A 22616-nucleotide genomic window follows, 5' to 3' on the forward strand; every position below is an offset into this window, starting at 1 on the left:
TCCTAGGTTTTGGTGCTCTCGCTCTGCTCCCCCTTCTTTCATACTCTCCCGGGTTTTGGTGCTTTCGCTCTGGTCCCACTGCTTTTGTACTCTCCCGTGCTTTGGTGCTCTCGCTCTGGTCCCACTGCTTTTGATATCTCCCGTGTTTTGGTGCTCTCGCTCTGCTCCCGCTGCTTGTGAACACTCCCGGGTTTTGGCGCTCTCGCTCTGCTCCCACTGCTTGTGAACACTCCCGTGTTTTGGCGCTCTCGCTCTGCGCCCACTGCTTGTGAACAGTCCCGGGTTTTGGCGCTCTCGCTCTGCTCCCACTGCTTGTGAACACTCCCGTGTTTTGGCGCTCTCGCTCTGCGTCCACTGCTTGTGAAGACTCCCGTGTTTTGGTGCTCTCGCTCTGCTCCCGCTGCTTGTGAACACTCCCGGGTTTTGGCGCTCTCGCTCTGCTCCCGCTGCTTGTGAACACTCCTGGGTTTTGGCGCTCTCGCTCTGCTCCCGCTGCTTGTGAACACTCCCGTGTTTTGGCGCTCTCGCTCTGCTCCCGCTGCTTGTGAACACTCCCGTGTTTTGGCGCTCTCGCTCTGCTCCCGCTGCTTCGGAACTCTCTCGCGTTTTGGCGCTCTCACTCTGTTCCCGCTGCTTCTGAACTATCCCGGGTTTTGGTGCTCTTGCTCTGCTCCCGCTGCTTTTGAAATCTCCCAGGTTTAGGTTCTCTTGCTCTGCACCCGCTGCTTTTGAAATCTCCCGGGTTTTGGCGCTCTCGCGCTGCTCCCGCTGCTTCTGAACTCTCCCGGGTTTCGGTGCTCTCGCTCTGCTCCCTATTCTTGTGAACTCTCCCGGATTTTGCTGCTCTCGCTCTGCTCCTGCTGCTTTTGAACTCTCCCGGGTTTTGGCTCTCTAACTCTGCTCCCGCTGCTTCTGAACTCTGCTGGGTTTTGGCACTCTCGCTCTGCTCCCGCTGCTTCTGAACTCTGCCGGGTTTTGGCACTCTCGCTCTGCTCCCGCTGCTTCTGAACTCTCCTAGATTTCGGTGCTCTCGCTCTATTCCCGCTGCTTTTGGACTCTCCCAGGTTTTGAATCCTGCTGGGTTTTGGCGATCTTGCTGTGATCCAGCTGCCGATGAACTCTCCCAGGTTTTGGCGCTCTCGCTCTGCTAATGCTGCTTTGTACTCTTGTGGGTTTCGGTGTGCTCGCTCTGCTCCCGCTGCATTATTAAATATATTCAAGAAGGAGTTAGATCGATTTCTTAAGGCTAAAGGAATCAAGGGATATGGGGAGAAAAAAGGGACAGGGTACTGAATTTGGATGTTCAGCCATGATCTCATTAAATGGCAGAACAAGCTCGAGGGGCCGAATGGCCTACTCCTGCTACTACCTTCTTTCTTTCTATGTTACTGTCCTTACCGGAGATGCCCACATCCTGTGAATGAATAAAATAGTGTTCAAATCTGGATGGTGCGTGACTTGAAGGGGGACCTTGGAGGTGATGGTATTTTGTGCTACAGTCAGAGACGAATTCTAGCCCCGCCCCTGAGCCTCGTGTCCCCTTGATGCCAATTTTTGATATACATCTGTGGCGCTGGGGAGGAAAGATACTTACGTTAAATACTAAACAGAAACAAAGTAAATTTTGGCATTATCAGGATGCATATACTTTACTGGACACTTGGCACTGAGTTGGGGCTGAACACGAGGATGAGAATTTTGAAATCGGGTCATTGCCTGACCGGGTGCCATTGTAGGTCAGTGAGCACAGGGTGATGGTTGAACGGGACTTAGTGCGAGTTACAACACGGACAGCAGAGTTTTGGATGAGACAAAAATGTTGGCAATTTTTCTGGGATGATAACAAATGACTCTGAATGGAATCAATGGACTTTGAGAGCCAAAGTCTCAGTCCAATTCGTCAGCATGCTTTGACATTTGATATCTGCCGATGTCTGCAGACAGGGGATGAGAAATTCATAATGGGCGGTTGGTTAAACGGGCGGTATCGGATTGGGCGCCCATTGCACTCAGCGCCTGACATTCAGTTCCACTGCAGTCAATGAACAGTTTCTAGCCTACGACTTTAATTCTTAATACTGCCGTTCCAGCAAATGTGTCTCCGTAACTGAGTGTCAAAGAACTAGTCCCAGTAACCTTGCACAATCAACAGCCCACTGGTCACAGAAACATGGTACCCTTGGAGACAGGACCAGTCACATAGGCATGTTAAATAGACAGGACCAGTCACACAGGTGTTTTAAAAAGACAGGAACTGTCACACAGATTTGTCAAGGAGACAGGTCCAGTCAAACAGGCGTTTAAAACAGACAGGACCAGTGACACAAGCATTATAAAGAGACATGCCCAGACACACAGACCTTTGAAAGAGACATGATGAGAAACACAAACGTTTTAAAGAGACAGGACAAGTCACACAGGCTTTTAAAGAGATAGGACCAGTCACACAGGCTTTCTAAAGAGACAGAACTAGTCACGCAGGCTTTGTAAAGAAACATTACCTGTCACACAGGCTTTTTAAAGAGACGGGACCAGTCACACAGGCGTTTTATAGAGGCAGGAAAAGACATACAGGCTTTTAAAAGAGATAGGTCCAGTCATACATGTACTTAAAGAGACAGGACCAGTCAAACTTTATATTTAAAGAGACAGGACCAACCACACAGGCTTTTTAAAGAGGCAGGAGCAGTCTCACAAATTTATTAAAGAGACAGGACAAGTCTCATAGGCTTTTTAAAGAGGCAGGTGGAGTCGCACACAGACTTATGAAAGAGACAACCCGAGTAACACAATTGTTTTAAAGAGACAGTAACAGTCACACGGGCTTTTTAAAGGACATGGCCAGGCACACAGCCTTATGAAGGCCCTTACTGGAGTTTGTTTGCCTATGTAACTGGTAGAATAGACAAGGGAATACCAGTGGTAGTGGTGTATTTGGATTTTCACACGGACGTTGATAAAGTCCCACATAAGGGGTTAGTGAGCAAAATTAAAGCACATGGGAATCGTGGTAATATACTTGCATGGATTGAAAAATGGGTAACAGACGAGAGAGAGAGAGTAGGAATAAATGGGTATTTTTCGGGGTGTCAGGAGGTGACCAGTGGGGTACCGCAGGGATCAGTGCTTGGGCCCCAGCTATTCACAATATATTAATGATTTGGAGGAGGGAACCAAATGTAATATTTCCAAGTTTGCTGACGACACGAAACTAGGTGGGATTGTGCGTTGTGAGGAGGAAGCATAGAGGCTTCAAGGCGAATTAGACAAGTTGAGTGAGTGGGCTAATACATGGCAGATGCAGCATAATGTGGATATGTGTGAAGTTATCCACATTGGTTGGAAAACAGAAAGGTAGAGCATTATTTAAATGGTGATAGATTGCGAAGTGTTGATGTACAAATGGACATGATGTACAACAGTCACTGAAAGCAAACATGCAGGTGCAGCAAATAGTTAGGAAGGCAAATGGTATGTTGGCCTTCATTGCAAGAGGCTTTGAGTACACGAGTATATATGCCTTACTAAAGTTGTGCAGGGCTTTGGTGAGGCTACACCTGGAGTACCGGGTGCAGTTTGGATCTCCTTACCTTAGAAAGGATATACTTGCCATAGAGGGAGTGCAGCGAAAGTTCACCAGACAGATTCCTGTGATGGCAGGACTGTCACATGAGTAGATATTGGGTCTACTAGGCCTGTATTCACTAAAGCTTAGAAGAATGAGAGGAGGTCTCATTGAAACGTATACAATTCTGAAAGGGCTAGACAGACTGGATGCAGGGAGGATTTATCCCCTGGCTGTGGGGTCTAGACCGAGTGGTCGCAGTCTCAGAATATGCGATAGGACATTTAGGACTGAGATGAGGAGAAGTTTCTTCACTCAGAGGGTGGTGAACCTGTGGAATTCTCTGCCACAGAAGGCTGTGAAGGCCAAGCCACTGAATATATTAAGAAAGAGAGAGATATATTTCTAGACACAAAAGGCACCAAGGGGCATGGGGAGAGAGCGGGAATATGGAATTGAGATAGAAGGTCAGCCATGATCGTATTGAATGGCGGAGCAGGCTCGATGGGCCGAATGGCCTACGCCTGCTCTTATGTTTCTATGTTTTTATGAAAGAGACATGCCCAGTCACACAGTATTTTTAATGACACAGGACCAGTCACACAATCTTTTAAAGAGACAGGACAAGTCACACAGTCTTTTTAAAGAGACAGGACCAGTCACACAGTATTTTTAAAGCGACAGGGCCAGTCACAGTCTTTTTAAAGAGACAGGACCAGTCACACAGTCTTTTTAAAGACACAGCACCAGTCACACAGGTTATTGAAAGACAGAGGAAAAATCATACCGACTTTTAAAAGAGACAGCACCAGTCTCACAGACTTTTTGAAGAGCAGGACCGTATTGGATCAGAAATACCGATCGAATATTCTCGGCCCTCATATCTGTCCTTACAGATTATTGGTCCATTAATGTTCCCTCACAGATTCCAATCTTGTCCTGAATATGACCCCTTAGAATTTGCTTATTTTGCAGACATTTAGTTTTAATAATTTTACATGTCCTTAACATTGGGAAATGTATAATTTAATGATTAGAATTAGTAGGATCTTGCCCAGATGTCATCCCTCTCTCTACAGACAGTAATCCATAACACTCTTGATTGTGCCTCGTTGGTGTTGGAGATGTTTTCGGGAGTCAGGAGTAGAGTTACTCACCGCAGAACACCCAGCCTCTGACCTGCTGTAGTAGCACCGGCATTTATGTGGCTGGTCCAGTTGAGTTTCTGATCAATGGCGATCCCTAGTGTTTTGATGCTGGAGGATGCGGTGATGGAAATGCCGTTGACTGTCAAGTGGAAGAGGTTAGACTCACTCTTGTTGGAGGTGGTCATCGTCTGCCACTTGTGTGGAGAGAATTTACCATAATGGCACCAGGGATGAGGGATTTCAGTTAAGTTGCAAGATGAGAAGCTGGGATTGTTCTTCTAGCGGAGAAGTTTAGGGGGATATTGAATAGTGTTCAAAAGTACATGGGGTTTTTGTACAATAAACATGGAGAAACTGTTTGCAATAATTGCCTTGGCATTACCAAAAGGGCACAGATATAAGATATTTGGTAATAAAAACACGGAGCAGATGAGAAGAACTTTGGTCACGCAGTAAGTTTTTTATAGTCTGGAATTTACACTGAAATACTGGTGGAAGTAGATTTAGTAGGCTCAAGTCGTAGCACTCTCAGCCCTGAGTCAGAAGGTTGTGAGTTCAAGTCCCACTGCACCGACTTGAGTACAAAAATCTAAGCCCACACTGCAGTGCAGTACTGAAGGATAACTTCACTGTCAGAGGGGCGGTACTGAGGGAGCCTTGCACTGCCAGAGGGGCAGTGCTGAAGGAGCGCTGCAGTGTCAGAGGGTCAGTACTGGGGGAGCACTACACTGTCAGAGGGGCAGTACTGAGGGATCACTGCACTGTCAGCAGGGCATTACTGAGGGAACATTGCACTGCCAGAGGGGCATTGCTGAAGGAGCGCTGCAATGTCAGAGTGTCAGTACTGAGGGAGCACTACACTGTCAGAGGGGCAGTACTGAGGTATCACAGCACTGTCAGCGGGGCATTACTGAGGGAGACTTGCACTGCCATAGGGGCAGTGCTGAAGGAGCGCTGCAGTGTCAGGGGGTCAGAACTGAGGGACTGCTGCACTGTCAAAGGGTCAGTACTGAGGGAATATTGTATTGTCGAAAGGGCAGTACTGAGGGAGCGCTGCACTGTCAGCGGGGCAGTACTGAGGGAGTGCATCACTGTCAAAGGGGAAGTACGGAGGGAGCACATCACTTTCAGAGGGGCAGTACTGAGGGTTCGCTGCACTGTCAGATGGGCAGTACTGAGGGAGCGCTTCACTATCAGAGGAGCAATACTGAGCGAGCGCATCACTGTCAGAGGGGCAGTACTGAGGGAGCGTTGCCTGTCAGAGTGGCAGTAGTGAGGGACCGCTGCAGTGTCAGCGGGTCAGTACTGAGGGAGCGCTGCACTGCCAGAGGGGCAGTACTGAGGGAGCGCTGCACTGTCAGAGGGGCAGTACTGAGGGAGCGCTGCACTGTCAGAGGGGCAGTACTGAGGTAGCGCAGCACTGTCAGAGGGGCAGTACTGATTGAGCACCGCAGTTTCAGAGGGGCAGTACTGAGGGAGCACAGCAGTGTCAGAGGGGCTGTATTAAGGGATTGCTGCATGGTCTGAGAGGACGTCCTTTTGATGAGATGTTAAAGCGAGGTCCCGTCTGTTCTCTAAGGTGGACGTAAAAGATCCCATTGAAGTATATCGAAGTAGAGCAACAGAGTTAACCCCGGTGTTCTGGCCAATATTTATCTCAATCAACATCACTAAAGCAGATTATTTGGTCATAATCACATTGCTGTTTGTGGGAGCTTGCTGTGCGCTAATTGGCTGCCACATTTCCTACATTACATCAGTGACTACACTTCAAAAGGAATTAATTGGCTAGAAAGTTCTTTGGGACATCCCAAGATCGTGAAAAGCGCTATATCAATTCACTTCTTCCTTTCGTTCTTAACTGTAACTTCCAAAAGGTAATTGGATATATATTTGAAAAGGCAAAAAAATCAGGGCTATGGGGAAACTGCGCTCAGAACAGGTTATGACAGCTTTGAAATAATTTGATCTGTTGGTTGTGGGATCGTTTGGGCCTGTCTAATTTGATTTCATTGAACATCATGGTAGTGGCAAATGAGACGATGGAGGGTGGCCTCAGGGTGAAGGCGATAGTTATTCTCCACAAATATTGTGCAGTTGTCAGTCCTACCAATATCGTCATGGACAGAAGTTGTTCTTCTTCTTGTTCTCGTTTCAGGCAATAGAGTAATGAACTGGGAATGAAATTCCCGAACTGATGCGGTAAAATTATAATCTAGGCAGATCCGGAAATTAAATTCCTGGATTGAGACAGGAGCAGCGTAAACTAAGTGACCCTGGAAATGTAATCCCTGGATTGAAAAGGGAGCAGTGTAAACTATGTGGCCCTGGGAATTAAATTCCTGGTTTGAGTCGGGAGCAGTGTCATGTAGGTGAGTTCCATCATTCCATCACTGGGATCATCTCTCATGTCCTGCCGTTTAGGCTTGCTATTCATCGCAGTTTTTTTATCCTGATGGCCTGGTATGGAATAAAGCAGAGAACAAGATTGGTGAAATCTATTTTTTTCAGTGATCTGCACAAAGTGATCCGAAAAAGGAGTTGTTCTAAATAGAGTGCTAAGGTTGTGAATTTGGGAACATAAGAACATAAGAAATAGGAGCAGGAGTAGGCCAATCGGCCCCTCGAGCCTGCTCTGCCATTCAATAAGATCATGGCTGATCTGATCCTAACAGCCAAAGAGCAGGAATTAGGAGCAGAAGGGAAAGGGGGAGAGAGCGAGAGTAGCCGCCTGAGATAAAGGTAGGCCAGAGCATCCGGAGCCAGGAGGGATCACAAGGGAGCGATAGAAGTGATGTCAGCACAAGGGAAGACGCTGAAAAGAAAATAAATGGTGATGAGAGGGAGATTTTTTTAAGTCTTGAAATTATTCTGCTAAGTTAGTTAATAGTCTATTAAATAGAGGCATGGCAGGGCACCTCAGTCCTGTGGAATGCACATCTTGCGCCATGTGGGGATGCCAGGTCACTTCCCACTGGTTTCTGAGCTTCAGCAGCAGCTGGCATCACTGTGGTGCATCCATGAGGCAGAGAGCTCCGAGGATAGCACGGTTCAGGAGGTGGTCACACCGCAGCATAAGTGTGAGCAGGCAGAGAGTGAATGGGTGACCGCCAGATAGACAAGGAGGACCAGGCAGGTAGTGCAGGAGTCCCCTGAGTGCATCTAACTCTCTAACCGGTATTCACTGGTTCCTCTAGGGAATCCAGCCAGAGGCAAGTCCACGGCATCACGGGGGCTCTGCTGTTGTGATGGGGGAGGAGAAAGATTGGGAACTCATTACTGATAGTGGTTTAGATTCTCCGGCCGCAGACGTGATTCCAGGATGACATGTTGCCTCCATGGTGCCAGGGTCAAGGATGTCCCTGAGTGGCTGCAGGACATTTTGAGTGGAGGGAGATCAGTCTGAGGTCGTGGTCCATATCGGTACCAATGAAATAGGCAGAAATAGGAATGAGCCCATGCAGGCAGATTATAGGGAAGCTAGGAAAGCGATTAAAAAGCAGGATGGACAAAGGTTGTAACCTCCGGATTACTCCCGGTGCCACGAGCCAGTGAGTATAGGAATGGAAGGATAGAGCAGGTGGATGCGTGGCTGGAGAGATGGTGCAGGAGGGAGGGCTTTAGAATCCTGCGACATTGGGACCGGTTCTCGGGGAGGTGGGACCTCTACAGGCCAAACAATTTGCACCTCAACAGAGCAAGGAACCAATATATTCACGGGGAGTTTGAGGGGCGTTTTAAACTCATCTTCCAGAGCTGTTGGGGAGGGTTTAAACTAATCTTCCAGGGGGAGGGGCGCCAGGATGTGGCATTAGAAAGGGGAGAAAAGGTTTACAAAGCATTGGGAGAGACAGATAGCAGTAAAGTGTGAGATATTAGGTGGGGTCAGACTATGTGTGAATCCAAGAACGCCTAAGATATAAACAGAACATTCTGGAAACACTCAGCCGGTCAGGCAGCACCCGTGGAGAGAGAAACAGTTAACGCTTCAGAAGTGGAAAAAGTTAGAGATGCAACAGATTGTAAGCAGGTATAGGGTGCAGTTAAAAGCAGGAGGGGAGGATATAGCAAAAGGGACGGTCTGTGATACAGTGGGGGGCAGGAGTGGTTATATGTTACAAATGGGGATGGTAGAATCATCAACAGCTGCCGCCTCAGCTGCAGTCAGAGAGGGAGTGGAGCAGAGAATTAAAGTGACAAGCACTCCACTCCCACTCTGACCACTCTGTCCTCGGCCTCCTACAAAGACACTCGAGGAACAACACCTCTTTCCATTAGGCAATTAATGCGCTATCAATTACTCATAAAAGACGGAGAGTTAGGAGAGTAACTAAAGGCTTTTATTAGCAAAGAACAGAGCATGCCTCTCGTGGTTGACTGGGTTCCAAGAAGGCAGGGGGCTGCAGGTCAATCACCTTTATACCTGGGCCTGTGGGTGGAGCCAGCCGAGACATGTTGAGGCATGCATAGGTACAACAGTGTGCAACAACAACAACAGTGAATAACAATAACAGTGGTTTACCACATTCACCCCTTGTTTAAAATTGAGTCCGGCGGGGTGAAGTGTACTGAAGGTTCGTGTAAGTAAGTCTATCAGGTGGCCTTGTATGCCATCCTGATCGTCGTGGTGGCGGCGGTGATGGTGCAGCATCCAACATTGAATCTGGCGTCTCATTGAGTGGTTGGGTGGTCAATGACGGGTCCTGGGGCTGCGGCATGCCGTCTAGCGGGGTTGGGTTGTGGGTAGTGGTGGATGGCAATGGTAGTGTTTCAGGGGCACCCAAAGGTGCGAGATCTCATGTGGGGGCTGTGTCCTCCCGCCCATCCGGGTACGCTACGTAAGCGTACTGGGGGTAGGCGTGGGTAGTGGTGGGTGGCGAGGGAGGTCCTTCGGGAGCACCCGAAGGTGCGAGGTCTCGTATGGAGACTGTGTCCTCCCGCCCGTCCGGGTACACCAAATAAGCATACTGAGGGTTGGCATGGAGGAGGCTCACCCTCTCGACCAGGGGTTCCCTCTTATGGGACCTCGCGTGCTTCCGCAGTAGGACGGGTCCTGGAGAAGTCAGCCATGTCGGTAACGAGATCCCCGATGTGGACTTCCTGGGGAAGGAGAGCATTCTCTCATGAGGGGTAGCATTGGTGGCTGTACAGAGCAGTGACCGAATGGAATGGAGCGCCACAGGGAGGACTTCCTGCCAGCGATAGGTCGGAAGGCCCTTAGATTTCAAGTTTAAAAGGACTGCCTTCCAGACCGTGGCATTCTCCCTTTCCACCTGGCCATTCCCCCGGTTGTTGTAGCTGGTGGTCCTGCTCGTAGCGATACCTCTCGAGAGCAGGTACTGCCGGAGTTCGTCGCTCATAAAGGATGAGCCCCTGTCACTATGAATATAGCTAGGCAAACCGAACAAGGCGAAGAGGTAATTCAGACATTTAATGACCGTGGTACTGGTCATGTCTGAGCAAGGGATGGCAAACGGGAAACGGGAGTACTCATCAATTATGTTGAGGAAGTACACATTGCGGTCGGAGGAGGGGAGGGGCCCTTTAAAATCGACGCTCAGCCGTTCAAAGGGGCGCGTGGCTTTGATCAGGCTTGCTCTGTCTGGCCTATAAAAAGGCGGTTTGCACTCGGCACAGATTTGGCAGTTCCTGGTCATGGTCCTGACCTCCTCGATGGAGTAGGGCAGGTTACGGGATTTGATGAAGTGAAAAAACCTGGTGACCCCCGGGTGGCAGAGGTCATTGTGGAGGGTCTTCAGTCTATCGACCTGTGCGTTGGCGCATGTACCACGTGATAGGGCATCTGGGGGCTCATTGAGTTTCCCGGGCCGGTACAAGATTTCGTAATTGTAGGTGGAGAGTTCGATACTCCACCTGAAGATCTTGTCGTTCTTGATTTTGCCCCTCTGCTTATTATTAAACATAAAAGCTACTGAACGCTCGTCAGTCAGCAGGGTAAATCGTTTTCCGGCCAGGTAATGCCTCCAATGTCGCACAGCTTCCACAATGGCCTGGGCCTCCTTTTCGACAGAGGAGTGTCGAATCTCGGGGCCCTGGAGGGTCCTTGAGAAAAAGGCCACGGGTCTCCCCACCTGGTTCAGGGTTGCAGCTAGGGCAAAGTCGGATGCATCGCTCTCTACTTGGAAAGGGATGGACTCATCCACTGTGTGCATTGTGGCCTTCGCAATATCTCCTTTTATGAGAGTGAAGGCTGCACAGGCCTCTGCTGTCAGGGGGAAGGAGGTGGACTTGATGAGGGGTCTGGCTTTGTCCGCAAAGTTGGGCACCCGCTGAGCATAGTACGAGAAAAACCCTAGGCATCTCTTCAGTGCTTTTTGGCAGTGGGGGAGGGGGAGCTCCATAAGGGGGCGCATCCTGTCGGGGTCGGGTCCGATGACTCCGTTCTCCACTACACAGCCAAGAATGGCAAGGCGCTTGGTACGAAACATACATTTGTCCTTGTTGTATGTTAGGTTCAGCCGCTGGGCCGTACGGAGGAATTTCTCTAGATTAACATCATGGTCCTGCTGGTCGCGGCCACAGATGGTGACGTTGTCTAGATAGGATAAAGTGGCCTGGAGCGCGTTCTGGTCAACCATCCGGTCCATCTCCCGTTAGAAGACTGAAACCCCGTTGGTGACGCTGAAGGGAACTCTGAGGAAGTGGTAGAGAAGACCGTCAGCTTCAAAAGCTGTGTACTGGCGGTCCTCAGCCCTGATGGGGAGCTGGTGGTATGCCGACTTCAGATCAATCGTCGAGAACACCCGGTATTGTGCTATCTGATTGACCATGTCAGATATGCGGGGGAGTGTGTATGCATCTAGTTGGGTGTAGCGATTGATCGTCTGGCTGTAGTCAATAACTAGGCGCTGTTTTTCGCCAGTCTTCACTACCACCACTTGTGCTCGCCATGGGCTGGTGCTACTTTCAATAATCCCTTCCTTCAGGAGTCTTGCTACCTCGGATTTAATGAAGCTCCTATCCCCGGCACTGTAACGCCTGCTTTTGGTAGCGATGGGCTTACAGTCGCGGGTGAGTTTAGCGAACAAGGAGGGGGGGGACTTTAAGGGTGGAGAGGTTGCAAATGGTGCGCGGCGGGCGATTTTAAAGCTGCTGGCTGCAGACTGTGAGTGGGGGGAGGGGTCCGTCATACGCTAATGTGACACTCTTAAGGTGGCACTGAAAATCCAACCCCAGTAGAACGGCAGCGCAAAGATGGGGCAGGACCAGGAGTTTAAAATTTTTGTATTCTGTGCCCCTTACTGAAAGGGTCACTACACAGTAGCCACCGACGTCCGCTGACTGGCCTTTGGAAGCCAAAGAGATCCGATGTCGCGTCGGCAGGACCGGGAGAGAGTAACTGCGCACTGTGTCAGGGTGGATAAAGCTTTCCGTGCTCCCGCTGTCAATAAGGCAGGTAGTGGCGCGGCCGTTTACCGTAATGTCCATCATGGACCTGGACAGTTGATGAGGGAGAGATTGGTCCAGCGTCACGGAGGCCAGCGTATGGTCGAGCGAGTCATTGTGGTCGTCAGATGAGGCGGTGGTTGAGTCCGGGTCCCCCGTGGTTGAAGTAGGAGACGTCCGAGATGGCGGACAAAATGGCGGCGCCCATGGTCCCGATCCCCACGCGGCTGGGGGAGTCCAAGATGGCGGACAAGATGGCTGCCCCCACGGTTCGCATGCATCGCTGCTGGCGTTAGTGGTTTTACATTTGCAGGCGCTGACATAGTGTCCTTTCTTCCCGTAGCCAGAGCAGGTAGCGTTTCTCGCCGGGCAGCGTGCTCTGGGGTGTTTTGCCTGACCACAAAAATAACATTTCTGTGCCTTGGACATCGCAGCAGCAGTTGAAGGTGGCGATCCCATGACCCAAGGTTGTGGCGTCCACGTTGCGGAGCGGTTAGGGGAGAAGGCGTTCATATTCCTTTGGGCCACGTCGAGCGAGAGCGCGAGGGACACTGCCTTTCTCAGGTCCGTTTTCCAACAGTCTCTGCCGGGAGTAGTCGGACCTTAGACCCGCAACGAAAACATCTCGGATCAGTCTCTCCGTGTGTGCTGCGGCTGATATTTCTTTGCAATCGCAGTCTCGGCCGAGTATCCGTAGTGCCCGTAGGAAGGCCTCCACCGATTCCCCGGGCTGCTGTCTGCGGGATCTTAACAGGTGCCTGGCATAGACCGTATTTACCGGGTGTGCGTATTGCCCTTTTAGCAGATCGATAGCCGCCACGTAGGTCGTCACGTCCTGGATTATTGTATAAACTTGGTGGCTCACCTTTGAGGCCAGGATTTCCAACTTGTTTTCGTCCAGGGTCACAGTTGAGGCTTGCAGGTAGGCCTTGAAGCAACGCAGCCAATGCGTGAATTTGGTAGCCGAACCCGCTTCTTGGGGGTCTAGGTCCAGGCATGTTGGTCTGAGGGCTCGCAGCAGCTCCTGCTGCTCAGCATTTGGTGCAGCAGCCTGCTGTTCAGCGTTTGTCGACATTTTGTTTTTGCTAATAAAATTGATGCGCTATCAATTACTCATAAAAGACAGAGAGTTAGGAGAGTAACTAAAGACTTTTATTAGCAAAGAACAGAGCATGCCTCTCGTGGTTGACTGGGCTCCAAGAAGGCAGGGGGCTGCAGGTCAATCACCTTTATACCTGGGCCTGTGGGTGGAGCCAGCCGAGACATGTTGAGGCATGCATAGGTGCAACAGTGTGCAACAACAACAACAACAGTGAATAACAATAACAGTGGTTTACCACAGCAATTTACAGCCTTCGGGCCTCAACATTGATTTCAGCAATTTCAGACCAAACCTGCGCCCACATTTTTCAGGCATATGAGGATAGATTGGCAGCTAACATAAAATGGAATCCAAAAGTCTTCTATAGGCATATAAATAGTAAACGGGTAATAAGAGGAGGGGTGGGTCGATTGAGGACCAAAAGGAGACCTACGAGGGGAGGCAGAGGGCATGAATGAGATACTATTCAATTCAATTCAAATCGCTTTATTGGCATGACAAGGTACATCTTATGTTGCCAAAGCATCGAAAAACATTCAAGATTGTACACAAAAATACAGATCTATCCATACAGTGTATAAACAGATATATCCCTGAGTGTATAAATATACATTCATATAATTTGTATATACTCTTTTCTTATATTTAGTGGTTGTCCCTCTGTTTATGGCAAGCTATAACATAGTGTGCCGCTAAGGTTACGCAATTTCTCTCTTCCCCTAGTAGGTATTGGAGTTTTTGGTCGTCATTCAAATTTCGGAATTCCGGGCATATTTTTGTGAATTTTGGGTAGAAATTTTCCCTTATGCCCTGATATTTTCTGTGAGGAAGTGCATCTCTGTCTCCACCACTCCCTGACTGCAGTGAGAGCATATCCTGTCCTCTCTTGGTAGCCGGGTCTGCCTTTGTCTACCTTTTTCGATCGCCAGGCTATGTTCACTAAGTCTGTACATTGTCAAGGTTTTTCTCAGTTTGCTATCCTTTACCATGGTCAGGTAATCAGCCATGTTGTATTGTCTGTTTAGGGCCAAGTAGCAATTGAGTTTGCTTTGGGTTTTTGTTGTTTCTGTCCAATATGACAGATATTTTTCCTTTTGCTTAGCGACAATTGTGTTGGGTCGAATTCTTTGTGTTACGCTGTCACTGTCCTGGGGCTGGTTATTGTTAGTAGTGTTAGTAGTTACTTCACTGGGTCCCAGGACTAGTTGACTGAGGGTGTACTTCTTTATGGTCCTCTCTTGGCATTTCAGGGCTTCGTAATGATAGCATTGGGGGTTGCTCATTTCTAGGTGTTTCCAAATTTTGGTGGCTCTTTTTGGATCGTGATTATTAATGGATATTGGCCTAGTTCTGCCCTGCATGCATTGTTTACGGTTTTCCTTTGAGTCCGGAGGATACTTTTACAGAATTCTGCATGTAGGATCTCAATTGGGTGTTTGTCCCATTTTGCAAATTTTTGTTGTGTTAGCGGTCCCCACACCTCACTGCCATAGTGTGCAATTGGTTCAATTACTGATTTAAAAATTTTGAGCCAAATGCTAATTGGGATTTCTATTTGGATTGATTTTTTAATGGCATAGAAAGCCCTTCTTGCTTTCTCTTTCAGTTCATTCACAGCCAGATGAAAATTTCCCGTAGAACTGATTTTTAAGTCCAAGTATGTGTAGTTAGTGGTTTGTTCAATTTTGGTTGTTCCTAGTGTGAAATTTATCTTGGGTCCCTGATGTCTGGATCGTTGCTGGAACAAAAGGACTTTGGTTTTTTGGGGATTTATTGTCATGGCCCAGGTCTGGCAGAACGACTCCAGCAGATCCAGGTTCTGCTGTAGACACTCCTTAGTTGGTGACAGCAGAAGCAGGTCCTCTGCATAGAGGAGTAATTTAACCTTGGATTTATTTAGGGTGAGGCCAGGTGCTGTAGATTGTTCAAGTAGTTTTGCCAGTTCATTTATGTAAATATTAAAGAGTGTCGGTGAGATGGGCGAGCCCTGCGTCAACCCCCGCCCCTGTGGGAGGTATTTTGTTTGTTTGTCTCCAATTTTAACTGCACATTTGTTGTTTGTATACATTGATTTAATTACATCATATATTATTCCCCCTACCCCGCTTTCGATAAGTTTCAGGAATAAATCGTCGTGCCAGATGGAATCGAAAGCCTTCTGGAAATCTATAAAGCATGCATAGATTTTGCTTTTGTTTTCCTGAACGTGTTTGTCAATTAGGGTCTGTAGGGTGAAGATATGATCTGATGTTCTATAGTTTGGCAGGAATCCAATTTGGCTTTTACTGAAGACATTGTGCTCCTCAAGGACGTTTATAAGTCTTTTGTATATGATACTACAGAATACCTTCCCCAGGTTACTGTTTACACAGTTCCCTCGATAGTTATTTGGGTCGATTTTGTCCCCACTTTTGTATATGGGCGTTATGAGTCCTTTGTTCCAGATATCAGGGAAGTAACCGACACTCAGAACCAAGTTGAAGAGTTTTAGGATTGCCAGTTTCATTTTATCGTCTGTGTGTTTAATCATCTCGCTTAGTATGCCATCTGCACCACAAGCTTTTCCTGGTCGCAGGTCCTTGAGTTTTTCAACTGGTTCTTTTTCTGTTATTATGGAGTCTAGCGGGTTACTATATGAATACTTCATACTATATGAATACTTTACATCAGTCTTCAACAAGGAAGAAGATGCTGCCAAAGACATAGTGAAATAGGAGGTAGTTGAGAGACTGGATGGGCTAAAATGGAAAACACCATGTACTAGAAAGGCTGGCTGTGCTTAATGTAGATAAGTCAGCAGGAGCGGCCGGGATACAGAGGGAGTTAAGGGTAGAAATTGCAGAGGTACTGGTGATAATCTTCCAATCCTCCTTGGATATGCGGGTGGTGCCAAAGGACTGGAGAGTTGCAAAGGTTACACCCTTGTTCAAAAAAGGCTGTAAGGATAAACTCAGCAACTATAGAACATTTACTATAAGTTTAACTTTGATAGTGGGGAAGCTTTTAGAAACGATGATCCGGGACAAAATTAACAGTCATTTGGACAAGTGTGTATTAAATAAGAATAGCCAGCACGGATATTTCAAAGGTAAATCATAGAATCAAATAAAGTTGCAGCACGGAATGAGGCCATTTCGGCCCATGGTGTCTGCGCTGGCCAACTAATAGCTATCCAGCTAATCTTACTTCCCAGCTCTTGGTCCATAGCCCTGCAGGTTAGAGCATCCCAAGTGGAGATCCAAGTACTTATTAAATGTGGTTAGGATTCCTGCCTCTACCAGCCATTCAGGCAACGTGTTCCAGACACCCACCACCGTCTGGGTGAAGAAATGTCCCCTCAAAATCCCCTCTAAACCATCCAACAATTATTTAAATCCGTGGCCCCCTGGTCATTGACCCCTCTGCTAAGGCAAGTACGCCCTTTTTATCCACTGTATCTATGCCCCTCCTACGTTTATACACCTCAACATGGTCTCCACTCAGCCTCCTCTGTTCCAAGAAAAACAGACACAGCCTATCTGTAACATTTGCATATCGAATTATAATTGGCCCGCAGGCAACTGTAATAATAATAATTCAACTTTTTTGTCATTGCACAAGTACATGAACAACGAAATGTGATTTTGCAAGCTCCCATGACTGGGAAAAGCAAAGCTGCTGTGTACCGCCATTCCATTTCCACCATTCCGACAAGTTTCAGCCCAATGCCCGCTCACCAGCTGCTCATCCTTCCGTGACCTTCTCACCAACCGCCCCTCCTCGGGGCTCCTTCCGTGACCTTCTGCACTTGGTTTTCCCTGATGGTCACTCCTCCAGGTACTATAACCAGGCCTGTCTCTGCTTAGCTTCCAAGCCTTGCCCGTGACCCTTTTATATTCACAAGTGATCACATGCTGATATGTCATTGGACTGCAGGCTTCTAGTAAGTACTGCTATTGTTTGGAAGACCCAGGGGGTCCTGAATCCTTCTTGTCCACATGGTGCTATATTGATTGAGAAAGCTTACAGACCTGATGCTTCATTAAAAGAGTTTAAACTGTAATACGCCATTGTCCTGCAATTTATTAATTTTGTACAAGATGTGCAAAACCAGACATGGTGTCAGACCAGGGATTTGAAATGGACATGGTTGGAGCTCCCTTACATCGAATGAATTGGGAGTCTTTGAAATTACATAGAGAACGGTGCAAGTTCAAACAACACGTGGAGTTAATGTTTTTGGGTCCACTGAAAAGCAAAGGGGAGGAAGAAAGATGCAGCTACCTACTCCTGTGGATCGAAGAAAATGGGAGAGACATTTTTAAGACATGGGGCTAGATTTTCAGTTGCTAGCGCCAGCAGTTAGCGCCTTAAGAGAAGTGATTTTCGGGCGCTATGCGTGTAGCGCCCGTGCGCAGCGCAGATTGCGCCCCGCCCCAAATGAAGTTGCCCGTTAGCGCCGGCACAAAGTTTAGCGCCCGCCCGGATGCGCGCGCAGAAAATGACGTCATATCCTCGTGCAACGCCCTTTGGCCGCCCCGATTCCAAACTTCAGTCGGACTGCCCCATTGTGCGGCTGGCGATGGAGCATTTGGAAAAAGGAACGCAGCACAACCAGCGCGGGCCCCGGGGGGCGCAAATTAAAGGGGACGTGCTCTCCAGTATAAAGGCCAGCCTTTTTTCAGAAAACACTTTTGTGCAACGCATTTCTGGAGACACAACAAGGAGGATAGCTAACTGGTTTCAAGCAGCAAGAGCTCAGGTATTTTTGGACTCAGGCCAGAGCGCTGCAAGTGGCCTTTTGGAAATTTGAGTGTTTGCCAGGATTTGATGGGGGTTGCATGGGGTGCCAACGCGGAGCTGCAGCTCCATGTCCGTAGGGCTCGCAGACGCATTGTGAGAGGGGCAGCCCTGGCTAGAGGCAGAGGGGGCTACAGGCGTCGGCCACGTAGGCCTTACCCAGTCAGGCTATACCGCCAGCAGCGCTCCTACCTAAACATGAGTGCCGCGCGATGTGTTAAAAGGCTCCAATTCCGAAAGGAGGTGATTGCAGAGATCTGCCACCTGCTTCGCCGAGATCTGCGGCCAAAGCTCAGGTGCAGGAGGTCTCTGTCGGTGGAAGTGAAGGTGACGGTGGCATTGCACTTCTATGCCACCGGCTCCTTCCAATACGCTGCTGGGGACATAGCAAACACCTCCCGGTACGGCGCGCATCGCTGCATCCGCCAGGTGACCGAAGCACTGTTCAGAAGGAGAAGCCAATTCATCTCCTTCCCCATGGCCCTGGAGAGCCAGCATCAGCGCGCATTGGGATTTTCCAGACTCGGGGAATTCCCCTTGGTGCAGGGCGCCATTGACTGTACGCATGTGGCTTTGCGGGCCCCTCTGGAGCATGGCGAGCAGTATCGCAACAGGAAGGGCTACCATTCTCTGAATGTGCAACTGGTGTGTGACCACAAGCAGCGCATCATGGCAGTCAATGCCAGCTTCCCAGGCAGCAGCTACGATGCCTTTATCCTGCGGCAGAGTACTGTGCATGACATGTTCCAGTCACAGCCTCCCCCAAGAGGATGGCTACTTGGGGACAAAGGCTATCCTTTGTGCACCTGGCTCATGACCCCACTCCGCGCGCCCAGGACCGCTGCTGAAGAGGCCTACAACGAGAGCCATCAAACCACCCGCAACATCATCGAGATAACTATTGGGGTCCTCAAGCAGCGGTTCCGCTGCCTTGATCGCTCCGGAGGAGCTCTCCAGTATTCGCCGGACCGGGTCTCCCAATTTGAGGTGGTTTGCAGCATGCTACACAACCTGGCTATCCGCAGGACTCAGGCACTGCCACCTGACGTTGGACCAGCACCTCAGGAGGAGGAGCAGGAGGAGCATGAGGAGGAGGAGGAGGAGGAGCAGGAGTACGTTCCCAGGAGGGAGCGACCAGGGCCAAGGGCCGCACGACGCCACCTTATTACACGGTACTTCTAAGCCCCCTGTCTGGGAATGGCCAGGGGCCATGAGGGAAGATGCATGCAGCCGCTCCACAAGCCCTCAGCCGGCGAAGCCAACAAACACTAAGAAGAACAAACATGGAGACTGCATGAATAAAGATAATTTTTTATTACACAAAAATGAAAAGCCCTTCCCACATGAATCCCCAAAAACAATAAACGGGCCCCACAAAAAGCCCAACAAACGACTCACTCCCACAAACTGGGGAGGAGTCACTCCACCTTTCTTCAAACCGGGCCTCAACGTCGGCCTAACGCAAAAATAAGCCCTCCAACAACACAACCATGGGCAAAATAAAGATGGCCACCGCCATATAAAAGGAAAGCTGGCCACACCCTCTACTGAGTGGCCCGCGAAGACGAGACCTTGCCCAGCCTTTTGCCTCCCCTGCCCGGCCTGCTGCTCCTTCGCAAGCTCTGCCCAGTGGCTGCTGCGAGGCTGGGGGAAGGCACCTGAGGCTCAGATGTCCTTCCACCAGATGCCGCTGGGGGGCGGCCTACACGGCGTTTGGGCCTCGAGGGGCCGATTGCTGAGTGGCGCACCTGAGCCTGGCCACCATCAGCTGCAGCCGTTTGCCCTTGACGCCCCAGTGGGGGAATGGCGGCGATGGATGGCGCAATGTGGGCCAGCTGGCGTCTGGGATGCGCTGGCTGGTGCTGTGGTGCGGTGGCACTCGGCCGGGCCCGCACTGCAGGATCCGCAACAATCAGCCGAGGGGCGGCTTGCTGGGATGGTCCAGCGCGGCAGCTGCCCTGGCGATGCCTGCCTGAGACAGCGCGTGCGGCAGCAGTGAGTCCCCCTGTTGTCCTGGTGTGCGCGCGCATCACATCCGCCAGTGTCTTGACGGCATCAGTCAGCATGCGGCCACTCGCGGCAGTTGCTGCCCCGAACTCGCGCACACTGGTCGCCAGTGACTCGATGGCCTCAGGCATGCGCCCCACCATGCTCATGAGCTCCGTGTGGCGCCGGTCTGAATCCTCGGCCATATTATCCAGCTTCCGCACCTCCTCCGAGGTGAAGGTGTCCGGACTGGAGTCGCGACTCTCCCGCTGGGGTGGAGGGGGCCGAACTAGGGGACCCTTGCCACGTTGGTGGCGGCGAGTGTGCCGATCAGCAGCACTCCCCTCTGATCCTTCCCCCCTTTGGGGGGAAGGCCGCGGGCCACGCGCACCGCTCCTGGGTGGCTGGACGCCACTGGTCCCAGAAGCTGCATTGCCCTGCGACAGCTCCTCCAGGCACTCGTCCAGTGAGGAGGTGTCAAGCATTTCCTCCTCTCCTGCGGGACGTGACTGTTCCCCCGATGGTCCGGCTTGCTCCTCCTCCTCCTCCTGCTCGGAGGTGCTGTCACTGGCAGCTTCAGGGTCCTGGTCGTCACCAGCTGAAAGCAGGAAAGCACAAGAGTAGCTTCAGAGTGAGGAGACGGCGTCAGCGAGGGAGTTAGGTGGTATTCAGCGCATTGGTGGGACAGTGGCAAAGGAGGTAGCTCGGATGGGCCAGTGCGACGCGAGAGGGCCAAAAGGCGAGGTCCTTACCATTGCCGGGCAGTGGAGGGTCGGCTACTCCGCACGCTGTGGGGACGAGCACACGGGCTCCCATGAGCACACACACGTGCTCCTCCAGCCGAGTGAGCTTCTGCAGCTTGGCGTGGCCACCCCTGGCACGGGCCTGGTGATTAAAGGCTACTTTAGCCTGCAAGAGAAAGGACGGGCTGTAAGTGCGCAGTGTAGCCCTGATGTAGTGTGCACTGCCTCCCATGGTGGAATAGCTTGGACAGAGTGAAGCCCTGCTGTAGTGTGCACAGCCTCCCATGGTGGAATAGCTTGGCCAGAGTGTAGAGTGACGAATGGCCAATTGATGCTCATGACTGTCCCAATGCTGCTGGCTGAGGGCTGGCCAATAGGACTTTCAGCTCCCTTTGCCCATCATGTCAGGAGTACAAGCAAGGATGAGGAGGAGACTGGAAAGGGTACTCACCCTGACAATCCTGGTCAGGTCGTTGAATTTTTTACGACATTGTTTGTGGGTCCTGGGGTCATCGCCGGTGAACGTCACCCGCTGGGCGATCTGCTTCCAGGCTTTGGTGTAGTCGTGGTGGGTTGGATTCCTCCCACTCTCTGGGAACAAGATCTTGTGCCTCACCTCCAGAGCTGTGACCATTATGTCCAGATCACCCTCTGAGAAGCGCAGGGCACGCTGACGGGCCTTCTCTGGCGTTGCCATGACTCCCTGGGGCTGAGCAGCAGTGTTGAGGCCTCTTTGCAAGGCTGCAGTGTGCAGGGCGTGGCAGCAGACCAATTCGTCCCTTCCCCCTTTAAGAGCTGGTCGGCGCCACGGGGTCTGCTGTCAGTCCAAAAATGACCGCACTCGCGCTGCGCCCCGCCTGGGCGCTATTCCTCTGGACCGCCGGCTTAGCACCTAAAGATAGTAGTGGAACGCCTCTTTTAGCGCTCCACCAACCTTTCGGGCGAAGCCACTGAATTTCCTGCAACGGGGCGCTACTTTGGGGCGGGCGCTAACTTCGGGCGGGCGCTAAGGTTAGCGCCCCAAAACTGCCTATACTGAAAATCTAGCCCATGGTCTCTCACCGCGGATGAAGCAAAGGTATTGAAAAGTTATTTTGACCGTTTTGAAGCATATGTGATGCCCAAGCAAGACAAATACGGTATTCGCTAGGTACAAGTTTCAGGAGAAAGTACAAGGAGTTAGTGAGTCGTTTGAACAGTTCGTGACTCAGTTAAAACTGCTGGTAAAAGACTGTGTAAAAGCAGATAAAGATGAGATGGTCAAAGACTGCATCGTGTTTGGAATACATTCAGCTAAAGTGAGAGAGAAGCTTTTGAATGTTGGGTCCGGGCTAAAGCTGGAAAAAGCTACGGACATAGTTCGATTGCACGAGATAGCCCAAGCACAGTTGAAAACCAAAACCAGCGCCATGAGCAGCTCGAGTGAACAGAAAGTGCACGCAGTTAATAGATACACACCAAAGAACACTGCCCAGAGTGCGTGTTTCAGAACAGAGAGAGTTCTAAAAATGGGCGACACAGACATAAAACGCTTCACAAACTGTGGAAATTCTGGAAACAACTGGCATGGAGAAAAGGAGTACTGCCCTGCCAAAGGAAGGCAATATACTAAACGTGGTAAACGGAACCATTTGCTAACGTCTGCAGGACTGTTTTCGGAAAAACACGACACACAGTAAGTGACAGCCAAATGCCAGATAGAGAGCCAAATGCAGAGGAACTGTTTATTGATTCTTTGTCACAGAAAAAACAGATTTCAGAGACAGAGCAAGCTTTTGCCGATATTGAGATAGAAAAACAGGGCAAAGAGCTTAAGTTTGAACTAGACACTGGATCTCAGGTTAATGTAATTCCTCTGAGTGAGTATCACAGCTTGAAGGATGAGT

Source organism: Somniosus microcephalus, unplaced genomic scaffold (assembly GCF_052327205.1).
Source record: "Somniosus microcephalus isolate GS21.2 unplaced genomic scaffold, FLI_Smic_1.0 unresolved_chr5, whole genome shotgun sequence".
NCBI classification, from domain to species: Eukaryota; Metazoa; Chordata; class Chondrichthyes; order Squaliformes; family Somniosidae; genus Somniosus; species Somniosus microcephalus.